The sequence below is a fragment of the Solanum stenotomum genome, chromosome 11 (genome assembly GCF_019186545.1).
Source record: "Solanum stenotomum isolate F172 chromosome 11, ASM1918654v1, whole genome shotgun sequence".
Taxonomy (NCBI): Eukaryota; Viridiplantae; Streptophyta; class Magnoliopsida; order Solanales; family Solanaceae; genus Solanum; species Solanum stenotomum.
In genome coordinates, this window is record NC_064292.1 from 34,169,691 (window position 1) to 34,175,649 (window position 5,959).

General features: G+C 38.7%; 1 non-coding gene across 1 annotated transcript; it reads right to left on the minus strand.

Moving 5' to 3' along the window:
- Window positions 1-4,196: 4,196 nt before the first annotated feature.
- On the minus strand, window positions 4,197-4,302 carry LOC125846167 (small nucleolar RNA R71). The gene has a single exon (XR_007444326.1). It is a non-coding gene; the product is annotated as a small nucleolar RNA R71 (small nucleolar RNA).
- Between the last annotated feature and the right edge of the window lie 1,657 nt (window positions 4,303-5,959).

The following is a 5,959-nucleotide window of genomic DNA, read 5'->3' on the forward strand; positions in this document are numbered from 1 at the left end:
ACTTTATATATATGTATAGATACTATATTAAATAACCCATACTTAAAACTAATTAAAATTGAATTACCTAAAATGTCTATGCCTTGGCCGAACCTAGATAACTTTTGCAGGTTAAAACTCACGCCCTCCACTCACGGATCATGAGTGGACCTATGGGTCGTGCTGTTGAGTCGTAGGTCAGGTCTGTAGCTCCTAAAATGGGATCTTGACCTACGTCCCATGACCTACGACGCGTGGATGGAGCTACGCCCAGTAGGTGCCATCCGTAGGTCACCACAGTTTTGACAACTTTTTGGTTTTAGGCAGCTTTGGAGGTTAGACTTTAGGGTCCTCCTCAAGGACCCTTGGTTAGTCCTTGGGGGGTCGTACCTTGACGTTTAACCCCTAAGCCCCTCAACCAAAGCTCGAGAACTCTTTTTACAACCTCACACCCCATATTAAACTCAATTACACACTCGTTAGGCTCTAGTTCCACCTACTAGTTTTTCGGGTCGTTACATTAGGGTTTTAGCCAATCATAGTAAAAAGATGAAATTCAATATATTCCACGTTCTCCATAGCTGAGTAAATGAAATTCGAAAGTTAAAATTAACTAAAATCTTCTCTATTACAAAACACAAATGAAAAACCTTGCTAAAAATCACTTCAAATCAACAGTGGTAGTGTTTTTTCTCTCTATCTTTTGTTCTCACGTTATCTAAATGCTTTCTCTCTCTTGCACAAATTAATTTATACAAGTCTGATGTGTGGCTTTTTGGGACCAATCGACGAGGAAAGTCGGGCTTCGCCAACCGTTCGGCGACTCACCGATCGGTCTTCATCTCGCCTTCATTCTTCACATCTTCTTAGTCCAACCACTGTAATTTTAGGTGAGCCGGTTTGGGATCTCCATTTGATTCCGCAATGTGCCTTTTTGCCTTTTAACTCACACATTAGCACTTCTCTGGATCTCCATCAGTACCTTTGGCGACAAGGTCATCCGCCACCGATGTGATCGGCGATACGCCGAATGGAAATGCTGCTCACCTAAGTTATTCCTAATCCAATCTCAGAGTTCTGTAAATTTAGGCGATAGAGGAGTGACTTGGCGATTCGCCGAGTGATATTGGTGATCATCAGGCTTGTTTTTCCTCTTCTCTTATTCAGCTTGTGTTGTCCTTGTTGACCATTTCTGTCCTAGCTTTGTTCCTCAACCCATATATCTGAAAATCAAGGGTTTTACATCAATTATTGGCATAACTTGAGCATTTGATTACACTAATTCTATATAAATAGAGCCCTAAATGAGTCCAAATCTTGGACTCATCAACACATACTTCAAATCTTTATTAATACTTGAAAGATCATGGGTATCCAAGTCATAACTCTTGAATTCATAATTCAAATTCAAGATAGAGTTAAGAGAAAGTTTGAGGAAGTCCTTTGAGCCATTTCTAGAAGTCTTTTGCAAACTTTTAAAACTTGTTTTAAGACTTGAGTACTTGAGTTTGAGGATGAGGTGAGTTGAGTTTCATTTTTCAAAATGAATATATGGGAACTTGGTATTCCCAAGGGAAAAAAGGTCTGAAAAATACTTCAACTTTGGCCGAAATTGTTGTTACCATATCAAACTTTATGGAGGACCTTTTACCCCCTACAATATTTAATAATGTATTTTAAAGGTATATATGTGCCCACATGGACACATTACTATTTATTATGATGCAATATTTATGATGTCCATATGGGCACATATATACCTTTAAAATACACTATTAAATAGTGCAGGGGGTAAAAAGTTCATTCCAAAGTTTGGTATTGTTACAACAATTTCGGTCAAAGTTCGGATATATTTCAGGCCTTTTTCCCTATTCCCAAGAGTAAATACATTTACATTTAAAATGAGAGGAAACCTTGATTTTTCCAAATAAGTTCATGAGGAGTTTTGAGCACTATCTCTTTTAAGAGAACCTTTTGAGTAATAATCTCAAAGTTTGAGGATGAATAATTTTTTTAAATAGATGAGCATGAGTTATATTATTGGGAGTAGTATTGAACACCGATATGGGGATGAGTTCAGACAACTCAAAGTCCTCATAAACCTTGTATGCCAACATGGGTAAAGGGTCATACTTTTTAGATGATTCCTTATTGCTTTTAAGCAAATCTTAGTGGATCCACTTAGTTGAGAATGTCTTATACACCGGCAAGGTATTGGATAGTTCTAGCAGCGTGGGCGAGATACTGTATCGTCACATAGCTCATAGTGATGGTTGTCGATTAAAGAATCTTCCAAATAAGAGTAAAGAGTATTATTGTATTTTTAAATACTTTGAGTTGTCATTTACTGTTTTAAAAGACTTCTTTATACTACATCTTTTTTTGTTGCTTTATAATGAGTTGAGTATTCTTGAACTGAGTCGAGTATCTTTGAGTATCCTTGAGTTTCTTTTTATCAGTTCAAGCTTATGTTTGTTGTTTAGAATTCCCCTTTCATGCTCGTACATTCCATGTACTGACGTCTTTTGGCCTGCATTTTTCATGATGCAGATAAATGAGTTCAGGGTCATCAACATGCGCACCGTTGATACCACTTATAGTTCCAAAGTTGCTTTTGTGAGCCTCCTTACTTCTAGAGGATTCCCATTTACTTTTAAGTTTTTGTTAGGATGTCGTGTATCTTGTTGATCTTAGGCGTATTTATATGCCTAGAAACCTAATAATTCTCGCATTTAAGCCAAGTTTGGAATCAATTTGTGTTGACTTATAGTCATGTTGAGTCTTTTGATGGTATATATGCTAACCAACATGATTAGTTGTGTAGGTGAGCTTAAATGGAGAAACGAACACTAAAATGGGTTGTGGCTACATGATGATTGTAATTGATTAAGTTTTTATGGATTGCATTTAACTATCAGATAAATCTCTCTTATGTTCTTGTTTTTCATATTTCGTGCCTGATCACCATTGAAATAAATGCATTGTCCGAATTGAACTCGGGAGAAGAATAAGAGGATAGAACGTGGGGCATAAGGAGCATGATTTTCTCTTAATAATTAGGGTTAGTTTGTATCTAGGATAGGGATATACTTAGAAACCATGCTTGGTCATTATACAGGAAGAAATCGTATTGCTCGGTACTTGGTCCAACCTATCCCCGGTCAATGATGTAGTTAGGTTGTCATTTATAGTAGGCAATTAGAGGTTGGGAGACCATAATCATATATGTAACCCTGTGATCATTGATTCAATAGTTGATAAACATCTATTTAAATAAGATAAATTGCATGAATTCTGATAAAAGATGCAGCCCTAGACTAACTCAATCATTGTTTGAAATCCTTGAATTTGAATCGCGCTTGTTTAACTTTGGTTAACTTTTAAATTATAAAATAAATCACTCTTGAAATCTTGATAACACTTGTGTTAAGCGGAAAGTGTTGGAACAATCAAGTTAATCTAATCGTGAGTCCATGTGGGTACGATACCCGACTCTTTATAAGTGCCACTTGAATACTTGTACGACTAAGTACACTGGCGTGTGCGATTTGGGCGCAATAAGTTTTTGGTGCCGCTGCCGGGGACTTTAGAATTAGGAATTATTTGATTTTTCTGATTTCTGAAGTTAAAAGGCAAGTGTTGACAACTTGATCTTAGAAATTCATTTTGCATGTTGTGTTGAATTTCCAAACTGGAAGACGATCAGGACTTGGTAGAGCCTCTAGCTGAACCAGAAAGATTCGTTCACTACCAGAGAAGGCAAAGATGACTCACTTACCCAGTCACTCTTATTGCTAGTGAACCATCATCTCCAACAACAAGAGTTGAGCAAGAAGAACTTTCACTAATGGCTCAGATAAAAGTAAGAGACGTGGCAATCCCGCGTACCACCGATGTGACTTCATGCATTCAGAAACCTGAAGCTGGTAGAAGGTTTGAATTGAAGCAAAGTATGGTGCAACTATTGCACACTAATGGGCAGTTCACTGGTCTGTCACATGAGGATCCAACAATACATATACAGAATTTCCTCTAGATTAGTGATACTTACACTCCAGTGGAGTGAATGTGGATTACGTGATGCTCACTTTATTCCTTTTTCTCTGCTTGGGGAAGAAAAAAGATGGTTGAATTTTGAGCCCTCTAACTCCATTACCTCCTGGGATGATCTTGCACAGAAGTTCTTTATCAGATTTTTCCCATCTGGGAAAACAACTAAGTTGAGGAATGACATTTTTAGTTTTCGACAGAAAGGAGGAGAGAACTTGTACCAAGCTTGGGACAAGTTTAATTGATGTTGATGAGCTGTCCACATCATCATCAGGCTAACGAGGTGTTGGTCCATACCTTTATTGAAGTATTGGAGCCTAACACCAAGATTTTACTTGGTTCAGCTGCAGGTGGACAGACTTTGGAGAAGACTTATGCTGAATTGTTCACCTTGCTGAACATCATCTCACAGGGTAACCCCGAATGGAACGAAGGATGAGCGAAACCAGTGATACAGAAAACTGCAGGCATGCTGGAAGTAGATGCAGTGACTGCTTTAACTGCACAGATTGCTGCGATGCAGAACATGATGAACACTGACTTCAACAATCTATCATTGGGATAACAGCCGACTCAGGTGAATGTAGGCCAACAATCACCAACTTGGTATGAAATTGATAGAGGAGGTGATCATAGTGCATAGGTATGTGGTGTAAACCCAGATTCTGTGAATTTTGTAGGGAATGCACAACGAGGAGGAGACAAGAAGAACTATGGAAACTCTTACAATCCTAGTTGGCATAACCATCCAAATTTTTCCTAGGGAGGTAATTAGAATTAGGCCCAAGGAAAAAATCAATATAGACCCCAGGGAAATGCACATGGGTATCAATCACAGGCCCAATGGGAGCAGCCAAATAAGCAGTCGAATAACATGAGCATAGAAGAGATGTTGAAGAAGATCATGGCCTATCAAGCTCAGTTAGCTGTTGATGTGAGAAATAATTAGCTAGCTACACAAAATCTGGAGAAATAATTTGGGCAGTTTGCTAGTGCCCAGAACTCACGACCGCAAGGAGGTTTATAGGGAAATACTGATCCAAATCCCAAGCAGGTAAATGTGGTAGGTACTCGCAGTGGTTTGCAGTTGGAGGAGTTGGCTCCAAAGAAAAGAAATACTGAATCTGTGAGCAAGGAGAGTGAACCTAAAGAGAGTGAGGTTGTTGCACAAGAAGAAAAAGTGCAACCAATAGTGAAACCACCTGCTCCATTCCCTCAGAAGTTCAAGAAACAGAAGGAGGATGAATTCTTTGGTAAATTTCTCTCTCTTTTGAAGCAAGTTCATATTAATTTTCCATTGGTAGATGTTTTGTAGGGTATACCCAGGTATGCTAAATATGTGAAGGAAATCGTGGCAAACAAGGGGAGACTGACTGAGTATAAGACTGTATCACTTACTGAAGAGTGCAGTTCCTGAATCCAAAATAATTTCTCCACCAAACTGAAAGATCCGAGTAGTTTTACGGTTCAGATCACTATAGGGCAGAGCATTCATGCACAAGGATTGTGTGATCTAGGAGCTAGTATAAATTTGATGCCAACGTCATTGTATAAAAAGCTGGGGTTAGGTAGTCCTAAACCTACTACCATCATCTTGCAGTTGGTTAATAGATCTGTAGCTAGGCTAGAGGGTGTTGTAGAGGATGTCTTAGTGCAAGTGGGATTGTTGATATTCCAGTAGAATTTGTAGTGTTAAATTTTGAGCCAAATCCGAAGGTCCCATTCATCTTGGGAAGACCTTTCTTGGCTACAGGGCGTGATATGATAGATGTAGCAGCTGGGCAACTCACTATGCGGGCACATGACAAAGTAGAGGTGTTTGATGTTTACAAGGTATTAAAGCTCCCTACTATATATGAAGAGCTGTCTGCGATAACGGTGATAGATATTGAAGTAGAAGCCCAATATATTGCATCCAAGGACCCATTGA